This window comes from Gekko japonicus, unplaced genomic scaffold (genome assembly GCF_001447785.1).
Source record: "Gekko japonicus isolate JY-2015 unplaced genomic scaffold, Gekko_japonicus_V1.1 scaffold1254, whole genome shotgun sequence".
Lineage (NCBI taxonomy): Eukaryota > Metazoa > Chordata > Lepidosauria > Squamata > Gekkonidae > Gekko > Gekko japonicus.
The window spans coordinates 275,188-287,578 of NW_015167088.1; the positions used below are offsets into that span (position 1 = coordinate 275,188).

The following is a 12,391-nucleotide window of genomic DNA, read 5'->3' on the forward strand; positions in this document are numbered from 1 at the left end:
TTATTATTATTATTATTATTAATGCATAATTTTATAAACCTCTATCATCCATCCATCCATCCTCCCCCCGCCCCGTCATCTCTTTTCTAAACTGAAAAGTTAATGCATAATTTTATATATAAACCTCTATCATCCATCCATTCTCCCCCCGCCCCGTCATCTCTTTTCTAAACTGAAAAGTACCAGACTCTTCAGCCTTTCCCCATAGGAAAGGTGCTCCAACCCCTTAATCATCTTGGTTACCCTCCTCTGTACTTTCTCCAGCTTTGCAATGTCCTTTTGGAGCTATGGTGACCCAAACTGTACACATTATTCCAAATGAGGACGCTCCATACGTCTATACAGGGACATTACAATAGTGGTCATTTTATTCTCAATCCCTTTGCTAATAATCCCTAATTTAGAGTTTGCCTTTTTCACCACTGCAGCACACTGAGTTGACACTTTCATTGAGCTATCCACTACAACCCCAAGATCTTTTTCCCTCTCAGTCTCAGCCAGTTCAGATCTCATTAGTCTATACATTAAGTTGGAATTTTTCTGTTCCAATGTGCATCACCTTACAGTTACCAACATGGAACTTCATCCAATCATTTTTGATGTAAGATACATTATTTAGAATGTGTAGATTGGATCCAGCAGTACCTCAGTGGAAAGTGCTAATGATTGTGGAACTTTCTTCTCCCCCCAGCAGGCCCTTCCAACCCCAGAAAAGTTTATTCCTGAGGTCATAGGACCCACAAATGATAGCCACACGGGTCAGGGGGCTGAAACAGAGAGGCGTAAGGGGATAAAATTGTTTCCTTCTGCCTCTACCATGAACTAGGGTTGCCAGGTCCCTCCTGGCAACTGAGTAAGGATGGAGGGATTTATCAGGAGTGGGAGGGAACCCCAGCCAACAATGCAGCAACATGTCTATGTCACTTTCGATGTGACCCAGAAGTGATGTCATTACACAGCAACAGCAAGATGATGCTCTGGTATTTGAGCAAAATCTCTATGGTCACTTTGGCTTCTACCATAGAGTTTTTGCACAAATACCAGAGCATTGCCCAAACATCACCAACATGATGACATCATTTCTGGGTCACATCAGAAGAGACACAGACATGTCGACACAACATCGACTGGGCCAATGACTGGGCCATCTGATTGGCAGTGATGCAGTGGAACCTGGCAGTGGGGGGAATCCCTGCCTCCACCAAGGGTCTAGTCAAGGACGAGAGATCATGGGACAGGCTAAAGTTGGTAGGAAAAACAACCGTGATATGATAATGAAACCTTGTCACAGAAAAATATATCTTCTTTAATTATCCAGTGAATAACAAATCATAAAGGTGTTATCTTTGAAGTAAATTAGTCTCAAGCTTTTCTTTCTGATGGTATAGCTCTCAATGGACCGTTTCACTCAAGTTTCATCAGATAAGACCTTACACCTTTTGTATTTTTTATACTCCCTCTTCCTTTCTAGCTTATATCATTTGGTTATGTGAAAAGCAGCTATGTGCTGCCCTCTAAAATTCTTTCAAGACTGCCTCCGGTGCATACTATCAATCATTAATGAGTAGAAAAAACAGTCCCCTGTGCTTCTAGCTCAGCCTGTCACTGTGTGATCAGACACCACCACATGCAAGTGGGTTTTTTTGCCATTTGTTTCCCATGCACATAAACAAGGACTGAGGGTTCCCTATGGAGTATGCAATTATGCACATACTGCTAAGCAGGGGGGGAAACGACACAGAGGCGGAATGGAATGATCAGACCATCCCGACAGCTTGAGAGCACACTTGAGCAGTCAGACAGGGGAAAGTTTGCCCATAGCCCGTCAGCAAGCATTAGGACCGGACTTTCCCCAGTGCCTTTTAACTCCGCTTCTGTGGCGGAGCAGCACGGGTTGCCAACAACTGCAGGACCTTTCCCAGATCTGTCAGGCATTCGCAGCTACGTCAGATCTAAAGGTGCATGTGACTGCAACCTCAGATAAACAATGCTGTCACTACAAAAGTGTAATGTGGGCATCTGTATGAATGCAACCCCTTTCTTTTTTATGTTGCATTTTATTAATATGCTCACAAAAAGGATCTTGAGATAAAACCACATATACAGTCATACTGGTGGGGGGTTTGACATTTTTTATCAAGTGCCAGTATTCAGTTGTAACATGGAGAGGGAGAAGTTGCATATGAACAGAAGGAACAGAAAGACGTGGAAAACTTTTCATGCACAGTGCTCTGTACAATATTTGGAAACAAAAGAAACAAACAAAGAGGAATGTTTACAGTTACAGTTTCATTCAGAAAGATGATCAGGTAATTTAGTACTCCAAAATCTGGGTAAAAATTCATACAAGGTGAATTTTAGAACTCTTCATGTTTGAAATATGAACTTCTTGTCACTTCTCCTCTCTCCTCCTATGTAGATACAATCTTATTTCCTCCCTCTCTATCTGCCTCTGATACACGTACCTGTGCACAAAATTACTTACATGGTGCATGGCTATTTCTAGAGGAGGGTGGAATTCTAAAATTTTAAATATCATTCTCTTGAAAATTCCTAAACCAAGCAGCTAATGTTCTACATTATTGTTTTAAGAGTCATTCCCACCCACCTCAACCCAACAACCCTTAACAGGCTTTCCAGAAAATTGAATGATTCCTCAATTATCTAACTTTACCTTGATCTCAGGTTGAATTCTATAGTAGAAAGTCTCATTCCAGACTGGAGTGTCAGAGTTTTTGATGGTTTGGGTTCTGAATTGTTCTTTTGATGCTGTTGGCAGACTCAAGGTCACATAGCAATCAGATGCAGACACTGTGGCAGGAAATAAAACAGCCTGTTTATTAATTTTATTTATGAAAATATTGATATACTGCCAATCCCAATGTTTAAGGCTACTTCTAAAGGCTAGACCAGCAAGCAAGCAATTAAAACCAATCAATTAAGAATACCAACTATGACACTCACTTTCATTATAATATAATGATACAATATAATATAGTTTTCTGCTAAACACCCACCCATAGAGGGCAACTTTGCATCTTTTCCAGAAGGAGACTAACAAAGGTGCCCTCCATATTCCTTCAGGGATACCATTCCATAGAGTTGGGGCTGTCACAGAGAGTGGGCCCAAACAGCTGCCAAACACACAACTCAGAGGGAAGGCTCAACCAGGAAGAGGCTCTGAGGTGGTGCATACGCTCGTAATGGAAAAGACAGTCCTTCGGGTAGGCTGGCCCAAGATTCTGTAGCAATTCAAAGATCTAAACTGGCACCTTGAGTTGGTCTAGAGGGTGAAACTAGTTGTGAAAAACCCTCAGAGTGCCTAAGGGCAGTAGAAGTTGTGTGTTGTTAGAAGAAAGGTGTTACATCTTTATCCAGTGAAGTAATTAATAGGCTAATCTTTATTTTGCTGTATTTTATTTTGCTGTGAACAACTTTACCTGAAGAACAACCTCTTGAACTGAAATGTTTCCAACACTTCAAATCAAATTGGTCCTGCAGAAGATTTTATTTCACATGTTTTACATTTCTCTTTCCCATTTAGTACAACATACTAGATGTGAGATCAGTTCAGCTATGTTGCATAAAACAGCCTTTCTGTCGCTTGCAACAATATGATTCTATGGACTACAAACACCTTGACCTACTCCAAAAGATAATCAAGCTCTGGTCACCACACCTTAAAAAGGATATTATAGCTTTGGAAAAAGTGCAGAAAAGGGCAACTCGAATGATAAAAGGGTTGGAACACTTTCCCTATGAACTGCTGAAGCAATATATTGTTGCACTCTCTGTGGAATCTTAAATGCCTCAGATGCTTCTCCTTTCGTTGAGGAATTGCTTGACATTTGACATAAAATTGGAGAGTTCTTGCCTCAATTACCAGTGATTTAGTTTACCCCGAGGATGGAACTAGATTTTGCAAGAGAACTGCAGCCTGAGATCCAAAGCACATAGTGCTGAAGAAAATAAAGATACAATGGTTTGGAAGCCATGTCCTCAAGGAATAGTCCCACACTGCTACCACACATGTATAGTCTGATTTACTGGGACCAATTTCACACAAGAGCTGTGCCGCAGTCGTGCCTCCCTTTGCCCTGCTTCTATTGGTCAATTTCCCACTCAAAGCCACATGGCCACATTTTGACACACGGCTTTGCCCAATTTTCCCCGCGGTTTCGTGATCCTCAAAAAACAGGACCAATAGAAGTGGGGCAAAGGGAGGAATGACCGCGGCGCAGCTCTTGTGTGAAATTGGTCTGAGTGTTTTTCCCCTTCTCCCCATTGTTACTCCCCTCTGTCAGGGAGCATGACACTGCATGAATGTAAGAACATAAGAGCTAAGCTGGATCAGACCAAAGGTCCATCAAGTCCAGCGTTTTGTTCACACAGTGGACAACCAGCTGCTCTAGGAAGCCCACAAGTAGGATGACTGCAACAGCATCCTCTTGCCTCTGCTCCCCAGTAACTTATACAAAGAGGCATACCATCTCTGGCACTGGAGGAGGTAGATATCCATCAAGACTAGTTGACCTTTATAGCCCCATCCTCCATGAATTTGTTCACTCCCCTTTTAAAGCCTTCCAAGTTGGTGGCCAAGTTCCACAGTTCCACAGTTTAACTATGTGCTGTGTGAAGAAGTTCTTCCTGAATTTCCCACCCTTCACCTTCACTGGATGAACCCATGAAAAAGGGAGGAAGCTTCTCCCTGTCCTCTTTCTCCAGCCCACAAAACTCATAATTTTATATAACTCTATCATGTCAATGACTACTTATTACCATTTCCTTAGTAATGCCCAATAAAACACAATGCTTGGCATCCTCCTGCCTCCACCAATAAAGCTAAATAATGTGAGATGGGGGAAGAAAAACACATAGCACAATGACATCACATCTTACTTTGTTTTACAATAAACATTGTGAGGAAGAGGAGATGTAGGCACTCATTCTGTCTCTTGTAACATCTAGGTCCTTCCTTAGTGGCATCTGAACTATTTGCAGTACAGTGGCTAAAGGCAATTTATACAATCATCAGACCAACAGGTTGAGATCCTAAGCAGATAAAATTGGAAGAAATGAAGCCTCCACACACAAGGCTTTGTGGAAACCATGGCCCAATATGCATTTGCTATGTAAAGCTGTTTCATTCTGCTGTGGCACCAGCTTCCTTCGCCTTCCATTTGGCTCAGTATAAAAAGCTGATTGCAGAAAAATGTTCCCTGGCTGCTTGTAAATACAGATGACTGGATTTTCAGCTAACTAGTTTCCTTTATGACAATTTGTGTATCTCTTTAGAAAAGATGGGGGGGAGGATTTGGCTCCAGTTGTCAGCTTATTGCTCACAGCGGCTTGAGGGCAGGGAGCGGCAATTAAACTACCTTAAAACCAAATCCAAATAATACGGTGGGACACTGTAGTGACCTCAAAGTCGCCACTAAATGGCAATAAAATGATGCAGACAGCCGATGCTGAGATGAAACAGTAGGAGAGCAGATGCGGTATGAAATGCAGACAGAAATTTGTGAGATGATGTGAGATCGTTGGCACAGCAGTGGGAAAGACCAATGCAGGTTGGACCCATATCTCTGTGGAGCAGAACTACACCAATTATCTTTCCCACTCAATCTTTACCATCTTAGAAAGGGGGGAAACAATCAGGTGGGAAAGATCCTCAAAGCTGTCCGATATTGTTATGTATTAGGGCTGGAATATTCCAGGACTGGGTACCAGAGACTGGCTGAGCTTGGAGCTCTAGAACAATAGCTCACCAGAACTCTGGAGGTGACGAATGAGAAACTAATGTTATGTAAATAGCCTATCATTGGGAGTTGGGTGTGTTTAGGTATGGTTTTTGCATGCTATTTAAATAGGGCAGTTGCCCTGAGGTTTCAGTCTTGTTCCTGAAATCACTTAATAAAGTAGAGCTGTTCACTGCAATGCGGCTTGAACCCAGTATTTAACACTGGCAACGAAGGTGGGATCCTGTTGAGCAAGCCTAGCATCCATCTGCACCACACCACGCACCGAGCTCCAGTGCCACATGCATCACACCACAATCGGGACTATGGCTCCTGCTCCAGGACTACTTCCAGAGTTCAACCCCACTCACCCAGAGCAATGGGAGGCCTGGGTGGAATGCCTGAAGTACTTCGTGGAGTTCCAGGGAATCAAGGGCACCGCCAAGAAGAAGGCACTGCTGCTTAGCTCTTGTGGAATCGCCACCCTGGAGCTACCCAGGGCCTCATTGCACTGACCACATTGCAACTCGCCACGTTCGATGGTCTCATTATAGCACTCACCAACCACTTCACACCCCAGCCCACCCAACTGGCTCACCGCCTCAATTTCTTCAAGCAGAATCAGAAGCCCAACTAATTGGCCTCTGACTATGTTGCTGCCCTGTGCCATCTGGCTCTTCGATGCAAGTTCCAGATCATCGAAGAAGCCCTCCTTGACCATTTCGTGTTCAAGCTCTGGGACGAGAAGCTCCATCACAAGCTCATCAGCAGAGAGGACACAAACCTCCAAAAGGTGATCCAGGAGGCCATGGCATTCAAGAAGTCCCGGGAGGTTGGCAACCAGAAGACTGACCACAATGCACCAGGCCACCATTTCCTTAGTTTCTGACATGTCTGACAGTGAGGAGGTCCTGCGGATGCATCGCCCAGCCTGCCATAGCACTTGCACACCTGCCACAGCTTGCACCAGTGAACCTGCCACCTTGTGGGGCTGCAAGGAGCCCCATGAGTGGAGATCCTGCCATTTCTGAGATGCCACATGTTGAAGCCGCAGAAAAGTTGGCCATATTGCCCATGCCTGCCGTTCCAAGGGGACCCAGAGGCCACAGTCTGCACATTGTCATGCCCATTAAGCCCAATGGGGAACATCTGCGTGGACTATAAATGTACCATTAATAAGGTGCTGCAGGACCATGCCTACCCGGTCTCGGTAGTCAGCCATGTCTTGTCATCCCTGGTGGGTGTCAAGATTTTCGGAAAGTTAGAGTTGACCTAGGCCTACCAGCAGACCCCAATGGATGATGGGACCACTGAGGCCCAGACCATCATCACGCACAGGTGCGCGTTCAAGGTGCAGTGGCTACAGTTTAGTGTCAGCGTGGTCCTGGGAATTTTCCAAAATCTCATGGACTCTCTTCTTAAAGGAATCCCCGGGGTCCAGCCTTTCTTTGATGATGTTCTAACTGCCTCCCCCACGGAGGGGGAATTCATCAGCCGGTTGCATGCTGTCCTGTAGCAGTTCCAGTCAGCCGGTCTAAAGGTGAAGCTGGAGAAAGTGCCTCCTGGGTGTTCCTCAGGTCAAGTTCCTGGGGTTCTCCATAAATGCTGAAGGCATCCATGCAACCCCAGACAAGGTTCGTGCCATCATCAGTGCCCCTGCCCCCACTTCCAATCAGGAGCTACAGGCTTTCGTGGGGCTCCGGAACTTTTATCATTCCTTCTTGCCCCATAAAGCTGTGCTGGTGGAGCTGCTGCACTGCCTCCTCAACAAGAAGGCCTCATGGGTCTGGGGCCAACAGCAAGCTGCTGCGTTCAGGGCCATGAAGGAGCTGCTCACCTCCAATGAAGTCCTGGCCCATTTCAACAAAAAGCTGCCTATCATGCTTGCTTGCAACGCTTCTTCATATGGGGTTGGGCGCCGTTCTTGGCCACCAGCTGCCGGATGGCAGGGAAGTCCCCGTGGCATATTACTCTGACACCCTGTCTTCGGCCGAGCGCAACTATGCGCAAATTGATGAGATGCTGGCCATCGTTGTGGGGGGTCAAGAAATTCCATGACTACCTCTATGGGTGGCCATTCACCATTGTGATGGACCACAAGCCTCTGCTGGGACTTCTTGCCCCAGATTGCCAACCCCCCCAGATGCTCTCACTGCCGGTTCTCCGTTGGTCCATATTCCCTGAGAGATACCAGTACTCCCTTCTCCACTGTCCTGGGAAGGCGATGGGGCATGCGAACGCCCTCAGCTGCTTGCCGCTCCGCTCCACAGATCCAGACCCAGCTCCTGCACACCAGATCTTGATCTTGGAGGAGCTTCCCGACTGCCCTCTGTATGTCGTGCACATTTCTCACCACACTGCGAAGGACCGGATCCTCTCCCGCATTCTGGACTGGGTGGGGAGAGGCTGGCCCACCAGCTGGGTGGGCCTGGACTTTGCAGCCGTCTCATCCACCATGATGAGCTCTCAGCTCACAAGGGGTGCCTACTGTGGGGCTGTTGGGTAATGGTTCCTGCACCCCTGTGCCAGCAAGTATTGGCAGCTCTGCATGAGACACAACCCGGAATTGTGCGAATGAAGGCACTCACCCAGAGCTATGTGTGGTGGCCAGGAATGGACAGTGAAATAGAAGCCCGGGTCCAGCACTGCCAGGCCTGCCAAGAGACCCAGCTGGAACCACCATGTGCTCCTGTGCAGCATTGGGAGTCCACCTGCAACCCTTGGTCCTGGGTGCATTTGGACTTTGCTGGCCCTTTCCAAGGACAAATATTCTTTATTTTGGTGGACCCCTACACCAAATGGCTGGAGGTTCTGCCGGTTGCCTCCACCTCCTCCAGAGCGGCAATCTGGGCCCTCAGATGAATCTTCAACATGCACGGCCTACCTGACATGGTCTTGATGGACAACGGGACTGCCTTCACTTTGGGGGAGTTCCAGGAGTTCTTGGGCCGCTACCTAATACAGCACATCCGCTCCACTTCCTTTCACCTGGCCACCAACAGGTAAGCGGAGAGGATGGTGCCAACCATGAAGGAGTCCCTTAGGCAGATCATCCACAGGGACTGGGACCATAGGCTCAGTGGCCCGACTTCACCAACACCATCTGAGCTGAGACACTCTCACCAGGAAAGGCGCGAGCCAACGTACCTTAAGGACTATGTATGTTAAGGTGCTTTGGAACTGGGCAAATGCCTAACTACTCGACTGGACTCGACTACTGGACTGGACATTGCCCTTCACTGGAGAGCCAGGAAGCTCCCAGAGGATTTTTTCTAGGTGACCCCGTCTATGCAGTCACTGGCCCTCTCTCATACGAGGTATCTATCGACGGTGGACAGGTCCTGTGCAAGCACATCAACCAGTTTCACCACCATCTCCTGCTGGAGGTAGCCGAAGCAGCACCAGTCGCCACGGAGGCCAGCCACCTGGGACCACTACCACCACTTCCAGAGTGCAGCGGGGAGGGGGACGCACCGCGCACCAGGGACTGTTCTGACCACACAGAGTCACCCACATCCATAGAGACTGTTCCAGAGCCCCGGGACTCTGCTCGGTGTCACTTGAGGTGGCACCCCTCCGGACCACTGGTGCGCAGATCGCCTCCCCAGAGGTAGAGGAGAGCAACCGCCATCGTTGAGCCACAGACCGGAAGTCCCCCAGTGGCCCGACTTCACCAACACCATCTGAGCTGAGACACTCTCACCAGGAAAGGCGCGAGCCAACGTACCTTAAGGACTATGTATGTTAAGGTGCTTTGGAACTTAGGGGGAGGGGTGTTATGTGTTAGGGCTGGAATATTCCAGGACTGGGTATTAGAGACTGGCTGAGCTTGGAGCTCTAGAACAATAGCACACCAGGACTCTGGAGGTGACCAATGAGAAACTAATGTTATGTAAATAGCCTATCATTGGGAGTTGGGTGTGGTTTTTGCATGCTATTTAAACAAGGCTGTTTCAGTCTTGTTCCTGAAATCACTTGATAAATTAGAGCTGTTCAGTCCAATGCATCTTGAACCCAGTATTTAACACATATAGTATCTATAAGCAGGAGAGAGTGGGCATAAAGTGCCACCTTAGAACAATCTTGATTGAATCAGAAAGACCCAGGCTATTAGCCCTGCGTGCATGTTTGAGTGTAATAGTCACATATTTACCCCCATGCTCTCCAGAGGTATGTGATCTCAGCATGGAGAAACAGCTCCCATTAACATCAGCTGCACATGTGAAGGAGGCCTCTGCTCTGCTAAAATCATTGGGACACATTTTCACTACATATAGTTAGGATAATGCCAATTTCTCTCTATTTATACCTGAGTATGATAACAGATTGAAAGCAGCTTAAAAGAGTGGGAGTTCCTCAGGCAACAGGATTGAAACAAAATATCAGTTCTCAGATGCCAACAAAATTATTCATATTTGATGGTGCTTCACCAATTCAGGATTTCTAACAATAACTTCTGTGTTACTATTTTTACTTGGGAAAAAAGGAAGTAGCCATGTTGATCCATCAAAAACATTCAAACACAATTGAAGTATAATAGCTTTAGATTAGACCTAACTAGAAATAATGCAACACAACGAGCACTAACTTTCATTGCCCGTCAAGCATATTTTGAATCAGAGGTACAATGAAGGAGTTTCACAACTTACATGAATCTCTAGAAATGATATTAGTGGCTTTTATTATTCGGACAGACAGCAGGAAAACGGGAAACTCTTGGTTCTGCAATAAAACAAAGCCAGTGAATTACATGTGAGCCAGCCTGAAATACTTGTGGCCAGCCAATTAGCAATATGTGATTTCTTTGAGAAAGGGGAAGGCATCTTAGCTGAGCTGGCCAGTCAGAACTGTGCAAAGGAGATTTCCCAAGGAAGAAAAACAGGTTCCTCCTCCCACCAAATGCCCATCCTGTGGAGAAGTTCTTAAATGTGTCATAAAAACATTTTAATGACTGTGCTTCGGTAGCAGACTTAGTACTACAAACTTGAATTACTGTCGGTGCTCCTTGACATAGTTTAGAACTGTCAGCAAAATGGTATGGTAATTGTTTTTTTATACTTTCAGAAGTGGAGGACCTCATTTTCCCCTCCCTACTATCCCCTCTTTTCCCTTCTCTGGCAGCCCCCATAGTCCTTTTCCTGCTTCCTTCTTTCCTTCCCACCCACTAAACCATCAACATTTATCTGACCCCCTGTCTTCAGCTTTTCCTCCTTCCCTCCCCCTGGCAGCCTCTCCCATGGAAATGTTTGGCCCAGTTTTGCAGTGCTGACTGATCTGGACCCATTCGTGTGGTGAGGAACCCACAAGGGCTTTTGGGGGTAACCTCACTTTTCCCTGTATTCCCTTCCCAACACTATTTCCCTTTTCCCTCCTCTTTTTCTTATGGCCCCACGTAGGGGATTTTTTTTTAATTTGCATTTTCTAAAAACTACAATGAAATTAGGGAGAGGATCTACAAACTATAGGAGAAAGGAAGGAAAACCCACTAAAAAACCAAGAGTTGGAGGTCATATACTGCTTATAAAAGTATTAGCTTAACAATATAGAAATTGCTTTTCTTAACATTGAGAGTGGTCAATAATCATCAATTATGTTAACAAACCATCAAATCTGACTATATAAAGAGCATTCCAGGAGAGAACAGTGGCATCTCATTTTACAATTGTTTTTCCCTCCTTCATTTAAAACAAATTAATAATTAAATTTCCCTCAGTAGGTGTCACACAGTCAGTTTCTCTTCCCACACTGTAATCTTCTTTCTTCTTGAACACTTTCCTTGTGGCATTGTCTTGCTGGAACTGGAACTGGTCATCTCAAAACAAAGTCCCTTTTTCTTTTTCTTTTCTTTTTTTGAGCCCCCGGAGGGGATTTTTTATTTTATTTTTTATATCACTACAAAAACTATAACAGAAGAAAAGGGAAGGGAAACTACATTTACGGGATAAAGTAAAGAACCCATACGGGATAAAGTAAAAAACCCACTACTAACTAAAAACCCAAGAGAGGAGATCCTCCTACTAGCTTAGTTACATCAAGTCTTCCCATCATTAATCACATTATAAACTGAGTCAAACATTTATAATACTTTTCCTTTAAAGCTTAAATTTAACTGTCTAAAAACAGTACCCCCAATCATCCCATTTCAAAATTCTCAGAGGCACAATTCAGAGTCCTCCAGCCTTTACTTCTCCTTTCTCCTTCTCTTCCGTAACTTATAAGGACTTTTTCGGGCTGCTGCCCCTTGCTCTGACAGAGAGTCCTCTCCAGAGGAACCAGAGTCTAGCTCGCCACTGGACTTGCTGTCCTCTTCTTTTTTGCCGTCCTATGGTCTTCCCAGCTGAACCCTTAGAAATTCTTGAGCTTTCAAAACAGAGTCAATCTTTTCTTTTTTGTCTTTGATCTTGAAAGTGATGCCTTCTGGAAATGGCCATTTATATCCAATTGAGTTTGTCTGAAGAAAAAGCACGAGCTCTTTGTATTTCTTTCTCCGTTGTCTTACTACTTACTTCAGATGGAATATCCTTCAGCGTTCTGATGGTATTTCCCCCCACTTTCAGGGGTATTCCAGCGACTGCTTTCAGGATTGCATCCCTCACATGCCTCTTCAAGAATCTTACAACAATTTCCCCAGGCAAATTGTTCTTCTTTATATA

At 45.5% G+C, this 12,391-nt stretch overlaps 1 protein-coding gene and 1 long non-coding RNA gene across 2 annotated transcripts in view; both read right to left on the reverse strand.

Annotated features, from left to right (window-relative positions):
* Positions 1 to 12,391, reverse strand: part of LOC107111822 (cytosolic phospholipase A2 beta-like) — a 235,253-nt gene that overhangs the window by 68,784 nt on the left and 154,078 nt on the right. The gene's annotated exons all lie outside the window — the stretch shown is intronic.
* LOC107111825 overlaps positions 2,712 to 12,391 on the reverse strand; it is a 23,887-nt gene continuing 14,207 nt past the window's right edge. Inside the window, exons 2-3 of the long non-coding RNA XR_001482571.1 lie at positions 10,388 to 10,460; positions 2,712 to 2,811 (exon numbers count right to left, since the gene is read on the reverse strand). This is a non-coding gene — a long non-coding RNA (uncharacterized LOC107111825). The remainder of the gene's footprint in view (positions 2,812 to 10,387; positions 10,461 to 12,391) is intronic.